We start from the raw sequence: 23,060 nt of genomic DNA, 5'->3' as shown, positions 1-23,060 counted from the left end.
ATAGTTGCTTTGATGGAAAAAAATACCACTCTGGCCCTGCAAATACATTTTGAAATACCAGAACCAAAAAAGTTGAGCTTGAGTAAAAGGCAAAGACCAGTCTTTACCGGGACCTGCATCGCAGAGGAAACACAGTGACTCTAACACTTGGCTCTCCTGCACAGATGCCACCAACCCACTTCTGCTGCCTTTACAGTAGTGACGATGTTCCTCAGAGCACGGACACATTCTTGTTCAATCCACCACTGTTTATTAGTGAAGAGAGAGATTCAAGTTGCTATGACAGTGATTCAAAAAGCAGGAACATAACCACCACAGGAGTTGATTTCTCCTATATGCAACTGCCTCAGAATTAGTTCTCCAGGACTGGTATGAAAATTCTCAGCCTTGGGGCCAGCCTTTCTCGAGATGCTCTCTCTTTCATCCCTGAGTCATTGCCTTCCTCTGCATGGAAGGTGCCATTTGTCAGTCAGTGTGCTGCTGGCCTTGATCTCACCTGCAAAGTGCTATGCCAGCCAAATACCAGGGAGAACTTCACCTCTAGGCTGGCTCCTTCTTGTAACTTTCTCCAACAGGTAGTTTTGCATTCTTTTCCAAACATTTGAATTCTTTGCTGCCTTTGGTCAGCTTCATATAAACATGATCTCTTTCTTGGCCAGGAAAACTTCTATTTATCATTAAAAGTTTTGTTCAAAATCATTCCTATTTAAAGTTGTCTTTTAGGCTGGGGATTTAGCTCAATGGTGCCGCCACCTGCCTCACAAGTGCAAGGTCCCGAGTTCGATCCCCAGTACAAAATAATAATAATAATAATAAAGTTGTCTTTTATTAGGGCTGGTTACTCATCCCTCTATTCTCTGATAGCACTTGGTATAGTACAAAATTTGGGGCCTTAATGTACTGTATGCTAACTGTTCTGTTACCCATAACCTCAATAGGTGCTGTGTGTGTGTGCGTGAGAGAGAGATCCCCTGGTAAAAAGGGGATTCTTGACTGTCGTTCTGATCACCTCCTTCACCCTTGCATGTCCCCTAGTGCCTTCCACTTAGCGGCACTCAGCAATTAAAGAGGCATTTATTAAACAGGCAAACAAATGAAAACCGTTGCATAGAAAATAACTTACTTTGTGTCTTCAGCCTTTGATTTTCCTCTGTAAAACCTGGAGATAACTGAAGTGTTCCCTGCAATACTAATGACTATGCAATACTGGGCCAGGATGGTGATCTAGTGGAGGAAAGACTGGCAAGTTCTACAATAGGTAGAAAGTGTGTTCAAAGTAACAGGAGTAAGCAAGGTGACTTCCAAAGATAGCACTATTGTTAGGAGCTCGCCTTTCTTTGCAGGTTGGACTAGCTATTCTGCTCTATTGTATAAATGCCATCTCTAAACACCAGCATTTCTATTTCATTAGTGAGTAGCAAGATAAGACAGAGAAAGAGAGAGAGAAAAAAAAATTAGTGAGGTTGAGACAGAGAGAGAGAGAGAGAAAATTAGTGAGGTTTAGTATTTCTCAGTCTGGAAGCAGTCATGAAAGGATTATCCCCTCTCCCAAGAAACAAAGTTCTTTAATGCAATGAAAAAACTTAACACTTGCGAAGTCTTTAAAAGTGTTAAAAATGGAAATTATTGGTTTATAATCTAATTTGCTGACTAAAAACATCACAAATGCATGTAAAAGGAAAAATTGTCACCAAATAACCTCATTCTGTGCAACCTTAAAATTCCCTCTACATGGCACTTCTGAAAGGAATATTTTGGAATACTTTTGTTGAAGAAAATTATTTATCCAGTCAAGTTGGAAGAGTGACCTATCTTTCTAGAAAAACAAGAGTAATAAACAAGGATTGTCCATCTCGAAATAAGTTTCTTTTTTCCAAAGGGTTGGAAAATGGCTCAAACATCCCCAGAAACTTTCTTTACCACACTGACTGTCCTTAGAATGTCATGTTTATCCGGGTTTCCTCAATGCACGAGCTGTTTCATTACCTAAGCACAATTTGTAGATCACAATCTTTCATCTGGAGAGGAAGAAAGGCTGGGCGCTGGGCACCGGAGGCGAGGGCTGCAGGGAAGCCTCGGAGGAGGCAAAGGGACCTCTCTCCTTCATCGTCGGCGAATATCAAGGAAGGTGACAAACCTCCGCTGCAGGAGGACCGACGGGGAATCACCCTCACTGGGCCGGGCTTCTTTTGAGCTCAGGAGATCAAGGAGTTCCTTCGATGTTTACTCATTTGAGAATCTCCCCCAACACACCACCTCCACAAGTTTAAAAAAAAGAAAAAAGAAAGAAAGAGAAAGAAAAAGAAAGAAAGAAAGAAAGAGAGAGAAAGAGGAGAGAGAGAAAGAAAGAAAGAAAGAAAGAAAGAAAGAAAGAAAGAAAGAAAGAAAGAAAGAAAGAAAGAAAGAAAGAAAAGAAAAGAAAGAAAAAGAAATCCGCTTACAGCAGGGAACCCCGAGGTTTTACCTGTCTTTAATTTATGCGGCATTTTCCAATTGTGCCATCCCGGCAGGTGCGTGACAGCGGTTTTGCGGAACCTCGGTGCTATTTTACCTGCTTGAATCTGTCAAAAACCCATTTGTATGCGCCCAGCTAATGTGCTAGAAATAAAAGGCCGACCTGTCAAGTAACCTCCCTGCACCTGTACGAAGCAGTTAAAATTGTTCCATCTGCCATTCTCGCGGGAGATCAAAGGCCCTCCCCGGGAGGGAGCCGGGGAACCAAAGCGGAGAACGGAGCGCCGGGTCTGGAGCTGCGGGAGCCAAGGCTGGGGCGCAGGGCGCGGGGGCTGGGGCTCCGCTACCTGAAGGCGCCTTTGTTTGGCCTGGGCGCGCCAGGAGCGCATTCTTTCACATTAGGAACCACAGGGGAAGACATTCATTCACTCCTCTTTCTTGGTGACGTAGCTAGGGCATTCATGTGTTTTTAACCCTGAATAATTTTTGTCTCTAAGCTCCAAACAAGTTTTATCCTGTCCACAGGTCAGTTTTGTTACAGAGGCCAATTAGCAGTGCTACCTTCGCCTGCGGCAAAAAGCCAAGTAATGGCGGGGCCAGGCCCACGGAGGGCTGATGAATAACTCCGGAGGGCTGTAATTTGAAAGGGGGGCCTTTGAAGCATTTACCTTACATGGGACGCCATTGTCACTGCAGGGTGTTTGATCTTAAAATAATTTACTTAATGATCTCACCATGGGAGCAATTGGCAGAGCAAGATTAGGCTGTAAGGCCTAATGGACATGGGAAAAGTTAAAATTGCTCGGAGAAAGGTCTGTACAGCGCTCAGATCCGACCGTGTTGTGTGTTCATTACTTACAGGGGGTGCAAGCCCCGCCAGCTGCCATCGGCTCTGCACTGCCCACCAGAGAAAAGCATCAGATGCAGCCGCTCCCGGACCTGGGCTGGGCTCCGTCCTCTGTCTTGCACTGCAGCATTTGTGGGAATTGATGGTCTTATTTTGTTTTTACAATGTATGCCCACCCCTACCCCACCCCGTTACGCCACTGTCTTGGCAATGCACCCAGGAGCGCACGGCATCCCCAGGCTGGGTTCCTGAGGTGGATGAAAATGTGAAACTATGTCCCGTTTTGGGCCCTTCTGGTGGGCAAACTGGGACACAAGTAGATCAGGGAGATTGTCTGATATCGTTGTCCTGTGCGTCAATGTGGCTTTGTCCTCTAGGAAGGAAATGTTTTAAATGAAAGCCCCAATCGATGTATCTACTACTCACTCCTCCTTGTGTTTCTCACACAGGCAGTACTTCTGCAGCAGCTGGAAGGACTCTCTTGGGGTCGGACTGTATCTGTTTAAAGTTTAAAGCTCTTTATAATTTGGGTCTTTCAACTGTTGAACATTTTCTCACTCCCACCACCTGTTGTTAAAAGTGCCTGATTTTTCCAGTTATGGAACTGGAATATCCATCCAATTCCGATTCTAACTGGAATAGCTGTACGCAAATATCTAAGAGGGAAAAGAAGCATCCTAAGAACTATTATTGCTGTTTATGTATTTAATGTTAAGGAAGTGTGAAGGACTACAATACAAATAACAAGTGAATGAATTTCCTCTCTCATGCAGATTCTAACAAGTGAATCATACCAGTCTACTTATGCAGTCCATTATCATTTATGTGTTGAGGACACAATCCAGAGAATGTATCTAAATAGGTCGTGGAGAAGATTTGAATATAGGTTATTATTTGTGTAAAGCTCAACTCTGAGCTCAGAGTCCATGAATCTGTTGCTCCAGGATCTATAATCTTTGCCTGTGTCTGGTAGGACAATACAATTAAATATTATTAATTCCTGCAAATCAAGTAATGATGAGCATGCATCCCAGTTTGCATGTGCAAATCTGAGGCACTGTAGGTGTTCCCTACAAGTCTGGGGCTTATTTGAAATTTAGCCTTTGGAGTCCATTTCTGGTTAATCTACTGAAATATATCAAAATCTCCACCTGCCAAAATGGAGTAGACCTCTTTTTGAACTTGTCTTTTTTTAATCTTTTACCTGTACTGGCAAATTAACAACTTATTAATATGCTCCAATGACTTCTGCTCTGATACATGGCATTAAGGAGGTTTACCTAAAGACTGACATAAGACATCAATGGGGGCTTTGGTCATATAGTCTACTTATTCAATTGAGTGTGGTACTCTTGCTGTATGATAAGGTCAAAAGTGGCAGCAGATCAGGATTTGTATCTTTGTCTTGACTGTTTTCAGTTAGCTAAAATAAGATGGCATTTGCAAAATGAGAAATCAAGCACACACAGTTAATGTAAGGATTAAGGTGACATCATGTATTGAAAATACGTAGGACCAACACAGAAAACAGAAATTTAATAAAAATTCTCTCTCACCTTGTGCTCTGGAAACAACTTTAAATCTCCATAGTCCACCATTCTCTTCCATATAATTAGTCTTCTCCCTCATTTCCACTAGTGATCCAGGACATTGTTACAACTAAAGCTTGTTTTCACAGGTAAACTGAAAGCTAGATTGTTTATGAACCTTGAATGTTTCTGTGAGAATTCAGATTATACCACGTTCTGGTACAGCCATGAGCATGAACCTAGGGTCTCTCCTTCCTGGATACCTGGTGGTGACATCCACCTTTCTTTCTTCCATTTCTCTTTTCACTTTCCATTTTCCCCCATGCTACCTTTTAAAACATCATTTTAACATTCATGGAATTCTGGTTATGTCTGTCATAAGTGGTTATTATAACTTAGAAGCCAAGAAGAGAACTGTTACCTTTGTCAAGAGATGAACTATCGCTTATTGGAAAACAATAAAAAGGGATAACTAGGAAAGAAAGTTGAGTGTTTTAATTTGAAGCTAACATTTTGAATAACATCATAAATTATTCATCAGTTAATCCCCTTGATCTGTCTCCTCTCTTTTGCTCAGTTCTCCCTCTCCTCTTTTTCCTTGTCTCCTTCTCTCACTGCACCTATTTCTCTCTCTTCCTGTCACCCTGACCATCACATTTCCATCTGCCTCCTCCTTTCTCCTTTCTCTTCTTCTCTTCTGAGTCCGTGTCTCCATCTCAGCCTCTTATCTCTCCCATTGAGTCTCTCCATATCTGTTAGGTCTTTTTCCTCTTTCTGTTGTTCTGAAAATCCAGGTTGTAAATTAAAAGACCAAAGCTGAGTATGTGAATATATTACCCATCATGTGTGTGTGTGTGTGTGTGTGTTTGTGTGTGTGTGTGTGTGTGAATTTGATCATCAGTCCTAGTGATTTGCTTTTCCAAATTAAAGCTGTGAATTTGCAAGCTCACTGTTAGAATTCTCCAATCTGCTAGGGACTTGGAGGTCAAGGAGCACTTGACCATCACACACACAGCAAATGCTGAGACATCTCCTGAGCTCACACAGAGAGGAGGCAACCACTCTGTGAGTTGCAGCCTTCATGCTCAAGACCAATCAGAAGGAGAGGGGTGAAAAGACAAGGTCGGGGTCAAGCCACTTGCCCCTCTCCACTCTCCTCCCATCTTGTACTGATTGCTGTGCTGGGTGTCAGAGGTAGTCCCCCTGGCCGAGAACCGTCGGCTCATCCAGAAGACGCATAAATTCCACCCAGGTAGTTCTAAAAGCACCAAGCTGATCATTCAATTTATATACAGTATCAAGTGTTCATTTCAGAGCTGCTATTTCAGTCCCACTGACCTACCGGTCCTTGACATGTGCTTGCCAGGGCCCTCCAAGATATAAGAGTAACTTTTTAGCACTTGCAGAAAAAGCAATTGAAGTTCGCTTCTCAAAAATTACTGGCCCCATCAGAAATGAAAATAACGACAAGCAGGCATCAGACAATTTTCAAATATCCATCACTGTCAGTGGAAAGAGCCTGCTGTGGTGACCAGTGGATCAGACCAGTCCTGAAAGACTTGTTCCTATTTCTCAATACACTGTGCTCCATTGTGTGAGGGTTCCTGAGAGCACGTGGATGTCACCAGGAAATGGAGATGTCTAGCTGGATCTGTATAAAGTTTTTATGTTTTTCATTTTTCTCATATTCCAAATTCCTCACTTTATTTTTGCACAGCCCTGTAAAGACAGTGCAGGGATCAGAGGGGGACTCGGTGGCTTAGCCCCAGCTGACACACAGTTCCCAGAGGAGTGGAAGTGGGTAAGGTCTGGACTTTTGATGAGAGGAGCATCTTTTGTAGTTTAAGAGAAGATGCAGAAAGGACTTGCCAATGAAAATGGGCAATTGCCTTGTTCAGGGCCCTGCTTTAAGATCACCTCAGACCATAGCCCCCTCTGAGCTGTGCCCATTGCTTTCCCCATCCCACAAAGGACACCCCTCAGTGTCATAACTCCCCACCTTCTGTTTTCTGCTTTGCCCCTCCTCCTCAGTTTCTTCCCACTGCTCTGTCTGAATCAAGTTTACAGGAAGTTTCTGCTTGAGAATTCGAAAGATGGATGCTCTGGCCAGTAGCCCAAGGTCAATTTAAAGACAGTAAGCACAGTGTTGTTAAAGTACTGTGACAGTATTTTCAGAAATTCCATCCCTAAGGTGATAGGAACGGCTGAGCCAGTTGTTTTGCCTAAAGTTCACACTCAGGGGTCAGGTGTTGAGAAACTTTACAATCTCCAGGATTGCTACAGATGTTAAAAAAAAAAAAAAATTGTTATGATGTGCTTTTATTTCAGTGCTTTTTAAATATCAGAAATGAGCTAGGCCTGGTGGCTTATGTCTGTAACCCCAGAGCTCTGTCTGGGAGACTGAACAGGAGGATCACAAATTTGAGCCCAGCCTGGCAACTTAGTGACTTAATAAAACCCTATCTCCAGACAGACAGACAGACAGACAGATGAGAGGGCAAAGGGGATAGCTCAGTGTGAAGATACTGAGTTCAAAAAAAAAAAGGAAAAAGAAAAACTGACCGCTAAAGACAACATCAAAATTTCCAAATTCAGAAGTTCCCGTACTGACCATTTCAATCACATTACCTCCTCAGTCTTTTCTTCAGCTATCATTTCTCTCCCACCTCTCCAGGACAAATATCAGTGGTAATGTAGCTTTTATTTATCCCAAGTAGATGTTTAGTCACAGATAGTTTTCTTAGACGTGGTGTGGGAAGTGGATTATTTACAAGATTTGCAGAAAAGCATATACAAGTATGAATCCTGCTGTTAGGTTCCATAATCCCTGGTAAATCCGATGCTGGTGTTGCGGGAAGAAGGGAACTAATGTTTGTCCCTAGGACAACAGGCCATTGTGTGAGACACGGGGTTTGAAAGCCTGTTGCCTCTGATGGAATACTTCCATCCTCCTGGTATGAAGTGCCCATTCTTGGTGGGATGACAGCGATGTTTCACTGTGGTGGATACTGCATGCCAGCCAGAGCACTCCCAGAGCTTCAGACCCAGGCTCATCCTCTTGCTGCTGCCTGCATTGCATGAAGATGCTTTGGGCCAAACACCTCTCTATGAAGTTTTGTTCTCAGCTTAAAGGAATGGCATCTATTGTGGAGTGTGGTGGTGCACATCTGCACTCCCAGCACTCTGGAGGCCGAGGCAGGAGGATCACCATGAATTTGAGGCCAGCCCAGGCTATGTAGTGAACTCCAGCTTGAATTTCTTAGTGAGACTGTGTCTCAAGAATTTTTTAAACAGCATGCATACATGATAGAGAGAGAGAGAGAGAGAGGATGCCCTCTGTCAAGATTAGGCCCCTTCCCTATCAGCAGCTGCATCCAAAGTCTAGTGGACTTGGGGAGCATAAAAACTGCTGTACATTTCACTTGGTGGCTCTTTTTATAATGACAAGAAAATGATTTCTGTTTCTCTCTTATTCCTTCACCTCAGGGCATTTGGGAGCAAGCGGTGAGGGACGGAGCTGGTGTCTGGGGAGACAAGGGCGGAGTGAGGGAGGGGAAGCAACATGGTGGAAGGGGAGGCACCAGGTCTGGATCTGAATCCTGACCCCACGGGAAGGTGGCTGGAAGCTCAGGCAACAGGGAGGGTTAGACTGGCCCCGCCCATCAAGGGCGAGGGAGTTTGACTCAACATCCTGCTTCCCAGCCACTTCTTCCTTCCTGCCTTCACCATGTGAGGCTTGGGCTCTTGCCCCAACTTGCGGTGTCACATGAAGGGCCATCTTCTCGCCAGAGGTCCCTGTGGGACTGGCTGAGGCCTTTGTTGCTCCTATATTGCAGTTCTCTTCCTGTTTTTTCCTCAGGTACGGTTCCTAAGAGACTGTCCTATAAATGTCCTGCTTGTGAATTCCATCTGGAAGTCTGCTTCCTGGAACCTAGCTGAAGACACTCCCAGCTGGTAACATCCCATTGTTTTAGAATGCTGCTGCTTGCTCCCAACAAAAGAGGCTCTGGAAAATGGAGGGCTTTCTCTGACTCGGTCTTGTAGGGGTAATTCGTAGGAGGTATAAATGTGTCCATAGATAACTATTCCTAAAAATGTTTCCCCCGAGATTATTCCTCTGATTTCACCTTCCACCATCCCTTGTTATTTCTCCTCCATAAAATTTGCTTTCCTCCCTCAAACCTGTCTTCTTGCAATGCCCCCCTTACAGCAGTGAGGGAGGGACAGGACAACTTGGGCACTTCAGCTCTCCTTACCCTCAGCTTTTCTCTGTAGCACAGCACGAAGGGCAGAAGTGACAGAGGGACACCTCATGGACCCTGGCTAGCTCCTTCTAATGCTCACACCCCTGATTTTCAAGCAGAATTTCAGCAGTGCTGAAGCACCAATCTTTGCAGAGGGCAAGATTCTCAAGCCAATGACCATGCAAGCATAGGGGAGACTGGAACCCACCACTTCCAGCAAACCACAGGATGTCCCTGAGCCCTCTCCCCGGATCCACAAGACCCTCTAGAGCTCCCCTGGACCCCCAGTCCCATGCTCTAGCCCAGTACTGGCCAGGCAGGTTGTTCTTTTTCACCTGCCTCCAGGAAAGGTCTCTGAGGTCTCCTCAGTGCTTACTGTGCCAGCTGCCAAGCCTGGGGCGCCACTTCTCCAGTACATTTTCTCACATCAGTTGACTCCTCTGCCCAGCCTCAGGACAGGGGATGGGAAACCAAAGTTTCTTAGGTACTGTGATTCATTTTTGATCCTTGTTTTAATTACAGCTCATGTATTCTGAGCTTGACTTTAAATGATCTTTCTTTTTTTAAAAAAGACTTATTTGCTTAAGACCACTTTTTTTTCCCTGAAGCTCCTATGTCATAGATTTGTCTTAGAAGTGTTTTTTATGTACCAAATCCACTCCCAAGGGTCCAGGTACAGGTATGTGCCTCTCAGATCATTCCCCATCCTGAGAGGCGGAGTTCAAAGCGTGGTCTCAGGAGCTGAATCTCTCCTCTGCCAGTCACCTTAGACTTACTGAACCTCTCTGCTCAGTTTCCTCATCTGTAAAATGGGGGTCTTAGTAGTAGAACTGTTGTGAAGATTAAACAAGGAGGTGGATGTTGAAGTTGGCATATTAAGTGTACTTGATGTGTTGATATTATTGTTATTATCTGTCCCCAATCAGTTTCAGCCAAGATATTGTAAAACAACTGTCTTTTGTGTTGCCTGATTACATTTGTGGCAGGGAACAAAGAAAGATCCTTTTTAACATTTGAATATCGTCCCTTTCACAAGCAAATTTTTCTGCCTGTTAAGGAAAGAAACCGGAAGGTAAGTGCCCACTGTTCTTAAACTTGGAATGAGACATTTTTCACCAGTTCACAATTTGCTTCAGAGTCTTACCACAGCTGCTATTAGGTGGTACTGAATGTCTAAGGTTAGTGTTCTGGATAAACCCTGCTTTTAAAAAGCTCGTGCAAAGGGTCAAAGACCAGGCAGTGTTCTCACTGTAATTCTCATTTCCAGCTGAACCGAACATGGCAACAGGAATGTGGGCCTGAATCACATTATGTTCCAGGAACCTTTAACTGCCTCATAATGACCTGCGGCCCAACAGAGGCAAATTGCAAGTGGTTTCAGAAGGATAAACTCTAATTTGTATTAAGCTAGTATTATAACTTAAGCAGCTCATTTTGAAAGCCAAACTAAAAACCTCATCATTCATGTGACATTTTCTAAATGCATCCTTTTGCATGGTACCTGGAAGCCACTGTTTGCTGACAGGTTAAATGTGTACTGTACACAGAGCGCCAATGTTCCTCTTTGTACCACGCAGCAATCAGGCTCCTTTTAGCAGCATTCTTATTATTTTAAGCTGTCTCCATTGTCTTCTAAACACCATAATTAAAAGCTGAAAAGCTTACAGCAGCCAAACCCAATCAGGACTTATTCCCTGCAGCTCAACAAGTGACCCTATGGAGGCCTGCGAGGTGAGTGAAGCCCTCACCTCCCCACCTGCGCCTGCGCAACCTCAGGTGCCTCAGAATTGTCCCTCTCGGTATTGTTTAGCAGTTCCATTCAAGTTGTCACTCGGTTAAAATTTTGTTGTCACTGGTGTCTTTGTTTTATCTGCGAAGCTCTCATTTTCCTACAGAGAAAGGTGGAAAAGGAAAGTCATTTGCTTCAAGGAGTGGAGAGCAGCCCTTATCCATGGAGTTGTGTTTTGGAAATGAGCTGCAAGACAAAATCAATGAGAAGAGAGCCAAAATGATTAAAGTGATTGACAAAAGAAGGAAGAAGGGGTGATTTTAGCCCCTCCAAATTATTCCACCCACCAGTTCATGGACTTTTTAATTTGGTACTTTGCATCTTTTTCCATTTGACTCATTTTCTGGAACTTTGACCACATGGCAAGGCTTGCAGGAGAAAGAATACATTTAATGTACCAGTCATTTACACCTGAGTATAAGTGAGCATATAATTTTTTTTTCCTGTCTCTGAGGGCAGAAGAAAGCAGAGTGTTAGAGGAGAAAATTCAGAGAAAACTTATGAAGCATTAGAAAATAAATTTACTTGAATATTTTACCTGGGACTGTGTTCAAATTTCTCATTTGAACCCCTAGCTTTTGCACGTTGCTTTGTGTTTTGATATTGACTCTGAACTTGGGGCAATTTGGTGAGGGAGAAGTGAAATGTGCTCTGTAGCTATTTCAGGAAATGCATTCCCATGATTAAGCAGATAGGAAGCTGCTTGGTTATGCAGTATTCTCATTTTAGCCAAGCATGAGAAATGTGAAAATAAATCTTGGATTTTTTTATTTTATATTCTGCTGATGAAACACTGAACTCTGAAAAATGGGCATGCCACAACTGCTTTTAATAAATCTACTTACCTGTCATATGTTTTCAAGGTTTCCTGACTGTTTACTAATTACCAAGCTGTATTTCTCTTATTTCTCTAATCTTTAGAGCACAATGAAGCATATCAATCAGCATAAGCCTCAGGGAAGTTGTTCATCTCTTCAGTCCCCTCTCAGTGGCCATTGGAAGCCGGGTCTCCCAGGCCACCACAGTCCCATAGGGCAACATGTCCTTTCCCTGTCCTCACCACGCTGAGGCTAGGCTGAGATTCCCTGTCTTTTCTCCTCCCAACACACAAACCCCAAGCTAAGGCTGAGCCAGCTTCCAGTGCCCACGGCTGATACTCATCTCGTCAAAGAGAAAGTGGCGTTCAGTGCTATTCTCCTTTCTGTGGCCACGTGGTTCAAAATTCAGGGTGAGAAGTGTCCCCATGTAAGGATCGGGGCAGGAGTTGGCAGCAGTGGCACACTGACTTCACTTCCCCGGATAGAGCCTGGAGTCTGCCCTTGTGGCTTTGTAAGTGATTTAAACCAAAGAGCCCCTGCTCTGGGGGGTCCATTTCTCTAAAACAAGCAACACTTACCGTAAAATAAGGTAGTTCTGTAATTCCAATTCTCTCCCAAAAGGTGGATGCATTCTCTCTCCAGTGCCTGAATCTGGCTCAGGGTCAGCTAGAGAGGAAGAAGAGAAAGGAGAGGGCGTTGTCAATCTCTTCCATGCCCACTGTCAGTGTGCAGAGTCCCTGGGGCAGAGGGCAGCATGGTGCCCTGGGGGCGTCACTCTGGACCTTAGCTGCCCCAACAGCAGCATCGTCCTGGGCTCATTGCGACAGCAGAGCAGGACCTTCACCTTCCTGCATCTATTCTACTCCTTCACTAAGCACCCAGCTTCTCACCATTCAGCAGCCTACAACAGTGCCCAGACAGGACGTTCTTCCTGCTTCAAAAAAAGATACAGAATCAGAACTGCCATAACCTCATTAACTTTATTTTAAAAAATAAATCACAACTGCCTGGTAAACTCAAAAGCCTTTCCTTTTCCTCTTTCTTTATCCACAATATTAATTCCACCTACATTCCCACTCCAGCTGTCCTGAGCTCCTCAGCAGCAAAGGCTGTGGCTACAGAGGCCTAGTGAAAATGTCACCCACCTCTGCCTGGAAACAGCCTGTGCTCTGAAGATCAGGGCAGAGATCTCATGTCACTGTCCAGCAGAAGGGGGCACAACAAAGGCTCCTTCTTGCAGTCAGAACTCTCAGAAAGTCAAGCCCAAGCCTGAGATCTACTGTGATCTCAGAGTCACCACAGTGCTTGTCGTGGGATTTAATTTGTCTTGTTTGACAAGAACTCTTGAAGGACTGATGACCTCTTTCGTTCTGGGGAGAAGGTCAAACAAGGAGACATTTTAAAAGAAAAATTAAAATCAAACAGTGTAAGGAAATGTGAGGAGGCAACAAAATGTAAATATAGTAACAATGAACTGAGAGAATGAATTAAATGGTTTCCAAGATCCACTGGTAAGGATCCTGTATCTCACTTAAAAAATAACTTCTCTATTTAAAAGCAAAACTGTACTGGAGCCTTCTCTTTCTGGAAAGATGAAATAGGTGTTCTTTTCTTTTCCTTCCCTGTAAGTAAAATTTAAAAACCAAGACATTTGATATTTAAAAACCCTGTAAAGACTCTGAGAGGAGAGAAGAAGGTCGATGAGCTGGGGACCTGGGAACAGCGGAGATAGTTGCTCTCTATGTGTTCTTTTTGTTCCCCGAGGATCCAGCCTCCTTGGAAGGAGGAGCAAAGGATCCAGCCTCCTGAAAACAACAGTGAACACAGAGCTTCTTCTTTCTCATAAAGCACTAAGAGAGAAATAACTTATCAAGTCAAAAATGCTTAAACACAAAGTACTCCAGCTAAATGCCATAAAAAATATAGCCCTACTCCTGCCAGCAAAAGCCTAGACCCGTACCCTGGTAGCTGTCACTAGGTGCCCACAGTCCCACTGGAAGGAAGGATGTCTGGAAGGCCAAGTGGAAGCTGAAACTCACTCATCCCTCCTGGCCCAGAACATGCCTCCCACCCACTCACCCTCACCAGAAGCTCCCATAGAGAACATAGACCTCCAGTTCGCCCAGCAGTGACAGCCACCCCTCGCTGACCCCCTGGAGTGGTGTCAATGGAAGATCAGTAGAGATAAAGAATGTCTACCATCATCCTGCACTAAAGATACCTTCCCGACACCAAGCCCTGAGGCGAGGGAACTTCTCCTTTCTCGCCTGCATTGGTCCCAATATCCTGTCTGTGCTATGATACTCAGGTGTCACCACTGGGGGTAACTGAGTAAGAGTGTCCATGTCTTTTCATTATATTTTTACAACTGCATGTGAATCTACAATTGCGCCAAAATTAAAAGTTGCATTAAAAAATAAGAGCTGGAGATTTAGCTCAGTGGAGCTGCTGCCTGCCTTGCAAGCGCAAGGTCCTGAGTTTGATCCCCGGTACCAAATAAAGAAATAAACTATGTTTAAATGACTAATTTTCCCCATTTTTAACTAGTCAAAGACATTATCTAAACACCTGCATTGGGAGTACCATGAGATAGCCAGACTTTTTTCAAATAATAATATTTAATTTAGCCAGTGCTGACTTATCAGGATGAACAAATGATTTTATCAGCCTTTTAAAATATCAGAAATATGTCACAGACATCTCTGTGATCTTTACACATGTTTGAGGTGTCTGAAAGGCCCAGGGGGAAGGGGCATCCTGGGACAGGTGAATAGCCCAAGCACTGGAGAAGGGAGAGACGAGTGTGACCTTAGGAAATAGAGATAGTGAAGCCACCAGAGTAGGGGCTGAATGAAGTGGGCACCAGCAACAGCAAAATATGAGAATCCTGAAGAGCTTCAGGTAGGCAAAGAGGAGCCAAGAAGAATGAGCAGGTCCCAGGAGAGGACTGCAAAGAGAATTAGTGATGGAACGAACATGCAGGACATGGTTGCAGGCAAGAACAAGGAACAGGGAAACAAACAGTTGTTATGGTTTATATGGAGATGACCCTCCAAGGCCTCATGTGCTCATAGGTGGGCCTTTGGGGAGGTGACTATTAGATCATGGATGCATGATACTCATCAGTGAGTTGGGTCATTGGGGGCGTGGCCTGGAAGGGTATATGTATCTCCTCCCCTCTTGATCTCTTTCTTTACACATTCCCAATACCACGCCATGGGCTGTTTGCTCTCTGCCATGCTGCCCTGCCTTGCAGTCAGCTGACTATGGACTGAAATTTCTGCAAACTGTGAGCCAAAATAAACCTTTCCTCCTTTAACTTGTGGGTGTTGGGTATTGTGTCTCAGTGACAAGAAAGTAACCAAGACACCAGATTTTTTAAGTCAGAGGCATCTTCTCAGGCACAATCAAGGCAAAAGAGCTCAGGGAGATAATAATGTTTGAACAGAAGCTGCATGGTTATACTCAAGACCTAACAAGAAAACAGTGAAGAACTGTTTTGCAAGGGACTGGGTAGTGACCACTGTCCTTTGAATGTTTGTGTTTCCCCAAATACAAATGTTAAAACCTAATCCCCAGTGTGATGGTATCTGGAGTAGAGCCTCTTCATGACAAAATTAGTGGCTTTAAAAACGAGGCCCCACAAGCTCCCTTTCACCAGGTAAGGACCCAGCAAGAAGATAGCCACCCACGAACAAGGAGGCAAGCCCTCACCACACACCCATTCTGCCTGGGTCTTGATCTTGGACTTTCCCAGACCCCAGAACTTGAGAAATAAGTTTCTGTTGTCTATAAGCCACCCAGCATGTGGTGTTCTGTGCTACCAGCCTAAATAGACTCAGCAACTAAAGGAATGTGAGGTTGGGGGTCCCCTGCTGGGGAGCCCCAGGGAGCTGGACTGAGATTGAGCCTGCACAACCCCAAGTGTATCACAGTCAAATCTAAGAGGGTTTCAGTAGTTATTCCAAATCCATGTCCCTCCCTCTTTCTATCAGACCACACCAAGCCCAATTTTCCTCCAAGATTTCACAAATCTCTCCTGTCCCTACCTATTTGTTTGTACTGCTATTCTTTTCTTTTCTCTTCTTTTGTTTTCATGGTACTGGGAATTGAACCCAGGGCATCACACAGGCTAAGTAAGCACTGTACCACTGAGCTACATCCCCAGCCTTTTTATTTTTCATTTTGAGAAAGGGTCTCACTAAATTGCCAATCCTGGCCTCTAATGTCAATCCTGCCTCAGCCTCCTGGATATCCAGGATTACAGGTATGTGCCACCATACCCAGCCTGCACGTCTATTGTTTTAGGATCATTTCTTGCTTCTTTTAAATTGGCCTGTCTGTCACAAGTCTCAGAGCAAATCAGATCATGATTCTCCTTTGATTTTAAAAATTCTTTGAGCCTCAAAGATAAAAATCCACCATTTGAATGTTGCTTCTAAGGCCTGAGATTTTGAGCACAGCCTATATTTTTAGTTTCATAGCTCACTAACCCCATACACTGTACCTGTAAGCCATACTTAACCAGTTAGCATCTAAATCATGAGATGTTCTTTGATGTCTCCTTGTACTTGCACTTGCTGGTCTTCCCTCTGGAAACCTTTTTCCCCTTTTCCCCCCTTCTCACAACCTCTTTGCTAGTTTTTGAATGAATGAGTGAGTGAATGAATGAATGGTGAGAGACTGCAACAACCTGTGCCAAGAAAAACTTAGTTTTATCACTATGGCAACATTCCATAAACAACAGGTTTACTTAGGAGTAGAGAGCCTGAAAATAAAGAAACACAGATAATATTTACCTGGAAGTCGTATATATATACCCCAGGGAGCCCTCATTGCCATTGTACTAAAAAATGTGGAAAAATGAGAACTACTAGTGAAAACAATGAAACCTGTGCTTTGACCCTAAGAAGACAATGTCCACCCAAATTTTTGAATATTTTCTGCAGTGTTAAAAAAAAAATGAAGTGTTGGTTAGTGAATCCAGATGAAAGGCCCTGATTTTCATCACAGAGTCATATGAAACACTAGGCAATTAGGACCATAGATCTGCAAAGACTTGAAAACATCTTTCTGGATTATTGGATATAAACTGGTCCCTTCCTTTCTCTTCTTCCTGGGGCTCTGAGCCAAAAGATCTCTCAAAGTTTTCTCCAGTCTTGACATCATGTGATTCTGAAATCTACTCTAATTCAAAAGCCCAAAGTGTGTTTTCAAAATTCTAATACAGGGTTCGGCTGCCAGAGCCACTCCTGTCTCAGGTGCTGCTATTTGGAAAGGAAGGTGAGGGAGGTTCTGAGCCTCTCAAGCTTTTGTTTCTTCCAGGCCACTGAAGCTGCTCCTGTCAGGTCACAAAGCCCCACAGTGCCAAATCAGTGGTCTATTTTTCAGTCCTGTCTTACTTGGCCCCCGGAACCTTTTGACACAGGACCACCCCATCCTTCCTGAAATGCTTCCTTATTCCCCCTTTTCATTCCTCATCATCTTCCCACTGGAGCATCTTTTTAGAATCTCTTCTCTTTGTCCGCCCCACTTAGTAAGTGCCATGTCCAGTGGTGTGGCTTTAGGAACCATTAACAAGTGGATATTCCAAATGCATAGTTTGTGCCTGAGCCACCTTCCCTGGATGCACAATCATTTGCATTTCTTCCCAGCTCTATTCAATGATAGTGACTTCACACTGGCAACTAGAAATAAGCCAGGTGAGGTATTTACACCGAAGAAACTGGCAAACACCACACACCGGGCCTCTTTCCTTTACCCCAGACAGACCACTGTTAACTATCAAAACGTTTTGTCTTGGCCTTTCCTACCAAACTCATGTCTGTGTATCCAAATGCCTACTGGACAACTCCCTTTCAGAGATCTAACTTAACGAGACTCCCATGCACCACACCTCTGTCATGCTTCCCAGATTTCTCTTGTCAGTAAATAGCAAGTCCATCTTTCCACTGCTCAGACGCATATGAGACATCTTTTCACTCTTCTCTTTTTTCATAGCACATATTCAATCCATTAGCAAGTCCTGTGAATTTAGTTTCAAACTATGTCTGACGCTGTTTGCCTAGAATGCAGGAGGCTGTAGGTTGGAGGGAAATATATTAATATTATATATATAATATTAATATATATATATGGGATACATAAAAACCTATGAGGTATTTGGGTATATATATGTGTATATATTTTTATATATGATTATATATATTACACCCATATACTATATAAACATATATGTGTGTTACACACCCCCCTATATTGTAGTCACAATGCTTACACAAAGTACTTTTCAGGATGATGGACTTTGGCATGTTACCCAGGCTCTCCTGAAGTTCAAGAGAGGGAGGAAAAGCGGAGCTGTGTTCCCTGCTAGATCCTGCCCATGTAGTCAGAACTGCTTGCTGCTCTTCTCCCTCACTCTGTCTCCCTCCCAGTGATCTGACTCACAGTAAACAGGAGTCCTGCCATCTGCTTCCCTATATAGTAGACCCCATCACATACTTGGTTGTGTCCTTTTTTCACAGGAAATCAACAGCATGAATGATTTTACCATTGATTTTCCCTCCCACCTGCTTTCAACCACATGGGAACATGTATATGAATTATTTTTGTAGTTCAAAACTACTTTTGGGGGGACTTGGGGAGTGTTTGTTTGTGACAGGGTCTTGCTATGTAGTTCAGTCTGGCCTTGAACTCCCTGCGATCCTCTTGCCTCAACCTCCTTAGTGCTGAGATTATAGGCATGCACCACCACGCCTGGCTTCAAAACTTAACTATTATATTTCCTTTTAATTGGTACATAAAAACAAAAATTGTACATATTAGTGGGGTACAATGTAATGTTTTCATACATCTATATGTTGTACAATGTTTAAACCAGGTGAAACATATCTATCTCAAACATTTATCATCTGTTTATGGGGAAAACATTCAAAATCCTTTCTTCTGGCTTTTTGAAATATCATAATTATTATTTATAGTCACCTCATTATAAAATAGCATACTAGAACTTCTTACTCCTGTCTATAAGTTCATACCCATTGGTCAACCTTACCCCATCACACTCTAAAAATGTTTTTATTATTACCCTAAGCTCATGCCTCATAAGGCCATGAGTAAAGGTTTACCTTCCCTGAAGCTAATGAACCTGGAGCTCTGGCCTTCTCCTTTGCCCAGGCTCACATGTGTGCTGGGATGGCTGGGAGTCCTCAAGTGTTCCACATGGGGACCTCAAGCCAAGCTGCTGTGTCAAGACAAGGCCTCACTTATTAAAATGGAGCCTGCTGATTGTATAATCTGGAAAGAAAGTTGCCAGGTGGAACATATTTAAATGGTTTTGAAATGTTTGGGACAAGTTCCAAAGGTACTCTAGCCATCTTCCTGCTATCTGATCAACGAATTCAATCCTAATTTTATTTGTACTTTCCAGAGTTCACATACTGTTACATGTCCCACAAATGTCACTGAATCTTAGATAGCTCCTAGTCAGAATAAATTCAAAACAATAATAGAACAATTATCATCCCAGAATATACTAATGGCAACAAATAGAACTTCAGAAATATCAGTGATTAACTCTCTTAAATTATCACTCTCCCTCCACATCAGCATTCTAGACGATTTCACTGCCTCCATCCATCCAAAAAAACAACAGAGCAGGGTCTTTCCCCTGGAATACAGCAAAACACTCAAAAAAAATTCTATTTTCCATTTTTTACAATTCTAGTTAGCTAGCCTTTGAATGGATAAAGTGCAGATGGGTCAATCCCTCAGATGTAACTCACTACCCTCTCAATAACCAACAGCAAAATAAACAGATGGCTGAAGAATGGGGCAGAGGGTGCAGGGCAGAGGGGGAGGGAAGCAGTACAAACTGGAAAAAACTCAGGTCTTAGTTTAGCCAGTTGTATGTACTGAACTCTGCTGGAAAAGTTCACAAGAGTTATACTTTCAGAAACACTGTTAAAACTGGATTACATTTTAAAAATAATTGTTCACATAAATGGACTAGCACAGAGGAGAAACCTATATTGACTTTCTGTTTACTGAGAGGGGGAGGAAAGTACCAAACAAGCTTTTCTTTAACTACAATGGCAATCTTCTAATAGCAGCACGGACTCACTCCAAAATACAGGATTCAGAAGTTGATAATCATCTTTCAGCTCAGGCTATTGCATGCAATTTTTCACATTCATTCAGCTTTCTTCGTATAGCTCTTAGTAAAGAAACTCCCTTAACAATAAAAGCTTTTATGGAGCCCATTACACTGGAGAGCTAACCACTTCTCATTTTCTCCCTCCTCCTTCTTCTTCTTCTTCATCTACTTTTTATTGGCTCCTTGGAATATTTACAGCTGCCTTTGTTCTCACTGCAAACTCATACATCTGGCTGTGTAAGGCCATTTTTGTTTTTATTATTGGAAAATAAATGGATAGATGTGTATGTTTATGTTTGGGTAGCTTCCTTTTTTTCACATATGGTTCTATTTTTATCATCTTGTTACCTCAGCTTCTTCATTTTTAGCCACAGAAGGTTCCTTCCTGGACTCTCAGTTTCTAGCTGCATCACATAAGCCTTCTGGGCTATTGCACCACTTCCTGATAAACAGGTTCTCTGGAGGAGGGAGTCTGAGGAAGACTGAGCTTCAGGAACAAAAGCTCTGCTCCCCAGGCATAGAATGAGCAGATTAGGTTCTCAGGTAAAGAGTTTCACAGGAACAAACTTACATAAAAGAAAGGAGAGCAGTTCAGCATGAATCAAGACAGAACAAGGGAGCTTGCTTCACACCTCAACTCCATGGACACAGGCGTTCTGTGCTTGAGAAATTCTATTTACTGCTATATGAAAGGACTACATTTGGGCTTTTCAAAAAGTCTTCAAACATTTAATGAACATCCCAGCCTCACCACCGTAATTCTTCCAGCTAGTAAGCCTGTCCTCTTAGCTGGAAGATGACAGAGTGGTGGCTACTGCTGGCTCTGGAGCCACAATGCCAAGGGATCCTAGGTTACTCCTAGAACATCAGTTTCTGTACCTGTAAAATCAGAATGAAGACTAATATCTAGAATATGTAAAGAACTAAAAAAGGGGCCCCTAAAATAAAAGACCCAATCAAAGGTGGTCAAGTGAGATGAATAGACACATCACAGAAGTACAAATGACCAATAAATACATGAAGAAATGCTCAACATCTTTGGCCATTAGAAAAATACAAATTAAAACAACACTGAGGTTACATCTTACTCTAGCAAGAATGGTGGCTATCATCAAGAAAGCAAATAATAACAAATGCTGAAGAGGCTGTGTGGGGAGCAGGGGGACCCCTTCCACACCAATGGTGGGAATGTAAACTAGTACCACTATGGAAATCAGTACAGAGATTTCTCAAAAACTTGAAACTAGAAATTCCATTTGACCCAGCCATTCCCCTTCTAGGTATCTTCCCAAAAGAGTTAAATCCACCATATTACAATGATACATGCATACCAATTATGGCAGCACGATTATAATAGCTAAATCATGGAAGCAGCCTATATGTCCATCAACATATGAATGAATAAAGAAAGTGTGGTGCTTATAAACATTAGAGTACAACTCTGCAATAAAGAAACTTGAGTCATTTGTAGGAAAATGGATGCACCTTGAGACCATAGTATTAAATGAAGTAAATAAGATGCACAAAATTAAATATCATGTCTTTTACATGAAAAACCCAAAGTATAAATAAAAAGCAAAATAAAAGACAGGTAATAGGAAGTAGGGAGATAGATCTTTCTCAAATGGGAAGGAAATCAAGAGGTGGAAGGAGGAGGAGGGAAAGGAGGAGAAAGGGATAAAAAAGGGAATTAAAATGTGTTATATACATGTACTAACTCCACACAAGGAATGTAAACATTGTATACTACAAACATGTACTAATAAAGAAAATGATCTTTAAAAATTGAAATGATAACAGTGTATACATTGCAAAGTTGTGGGGAGTAAAGGTCTTAAAACCTAACCTGTTCCACAGTAAAAACTCAAAACATTGGCTCTTTTTAGGCACTTACATTGGAAATAAGGACTGAAATACATAGTGGATGTTGGGAGATGGGAAGAAAGTGTCCAAATGGAAAGGGGGACAAGGGAGGAGGGAGGGAGAGAGGAAGGGAGGGATGTGAAAATAGAAGGAAAAATGGAAACAAAGCTTTTGTACATAGGGAGGGGAGAGGGCTTGAAGGGGGGAAAGGGATAAAATAAAATAAAATTTATTTTTAAAAACAACCAATTTTTGCTTGCTTGTTTGTTTGCTTCTTGGCAAAGTAATTGGAGGAGTCACAGATCTCATGAGTTTACAAAGACATTTCTAAACTGAGTTCTTCTTATTGTATGAATGCAGCACTGTGTCGATATGGAACTCTTTCTGAATCAGGTTCAGTTGAGGCCCTAAAGGCACAAGTCAATAGGTGTCAGGTGCATGTGTAATTTTATTAATCTACAGCTTCATCTCTCTAGGGATCCAGGCTTAGTTTCACAGTTACTTTAGATAACTGGATGAGTTAACAACATTTTCACCTCTTGGATTCTCCCAGGCAGTGAGCAATACAGTCTACTGGGGAACCACAATTGGCTTTGCTAACGATGAATGGGGACAGAAATGCTTGAGAGTTGGCTTAGCCTACCCTGAGCTCTGCTCTCATACCCAGTTTTGGCAGGAACTCCCTTGGATAGACTGTTCTACCTGATTAGCACATGCTCTGGGTTAGTTAGTTGTATTTAGCATCATAGAACAGGCTGCTCCCCATGCATGCCAGCTCTGGAGAATGTAGGCATTATTGCAGAGATCATGGGCTTACAAAATGTTTGTCCATCCTGGGGCATCTAGAAAGTCATGATTGTTTCAAGTAGCTCAGGGCACAAGCAGGAAAAAACTTCTTGCTTCCGTCTGTGCTGCAAAGGAAGTAGTGGGTCATTAGAGAAGGTTCCTGGTGGCCTGTAGGATATGACCTGCTTTGCGTCTGGTTTATTCTGTCCTCACTTTGCCAAGACTATACTTTCATGTCCAAACTGTGGAATATGTGTGCTGCTTAGCCCAGTTTAGCATCAGCTGGATTGAAAAATACAGATTCCTTGTACTCATATGATGTATATTTGAGAAAGGATTGAAAAAAACCACCTAAGGACATTTTCTAACCAACAGAGAAGCACATATTTTAAAAGGAAGATACAAAGTTTCAGTATTTGGGGCCTCCCTGTATCAGAAACCTAAAGCACCAAGGATTGGGATTGGGCCAAATGTACAAGACAATAAACTGGAGGATTTGTTCGTCGGGAGCCACCAAAACAGCCTCACAAAACCATCAACCATGTTGAGTTTCCCCATGTGCCATTAGGGACACT

The 23,060-nt window shown here is 42.9% G+C and overlaps 1 long non-coding RNA gene across 1 annotated transcript in view; it reads right to left on the bottom strand.

Annotated features, from left to right (window-relative positions):
- Window positions 1-7,199: 7,199 nt before the first annotated feature.
- LOC147829249 (uncharacterized) overlaps window positions 7,200-23,060 on the bottom strand; it is a 209,666-nt gene continuing 193,805 nt past the window's right edge. Inside the window, exons 11-12 of the long non-coding RNA XR_015449357.1 lie at window positions 12,260-12,347; window positions 7,200-10,963 (exon numbers count right to left, since the gene is read on the bottom strand). This is a non-coding gene — a long non-coding RNA (uncharacterized LOC147829249). The remainder of the gene's footprint in view (window positions 10,964-12,259; window positions 12,348-23,060) is intronic.

Source organism: Heterocephalus glaber, unplaced genomic scaffold (genome assembly GCF_053883595.1).
Source record: "Heterocephalus glaber isolate CG9 unplaced genomic scaffold, H.glaber_assembly_v1.0 deba00000676, whole genome shotgun sequence".
Classification (NCBI taxonomy): domain Eukaryota; kingdom Metazoa; phylum Chordata; class Mammalia; order Rodentia; family Bathyergidae; genus Heterocephalus; species Heterocephalus glaber.
The sequence above is the reverse complement of the archived record's forward strand: the minus strand, read 5'-3'. Positions and strand labels throughout refer to the sequence as shown.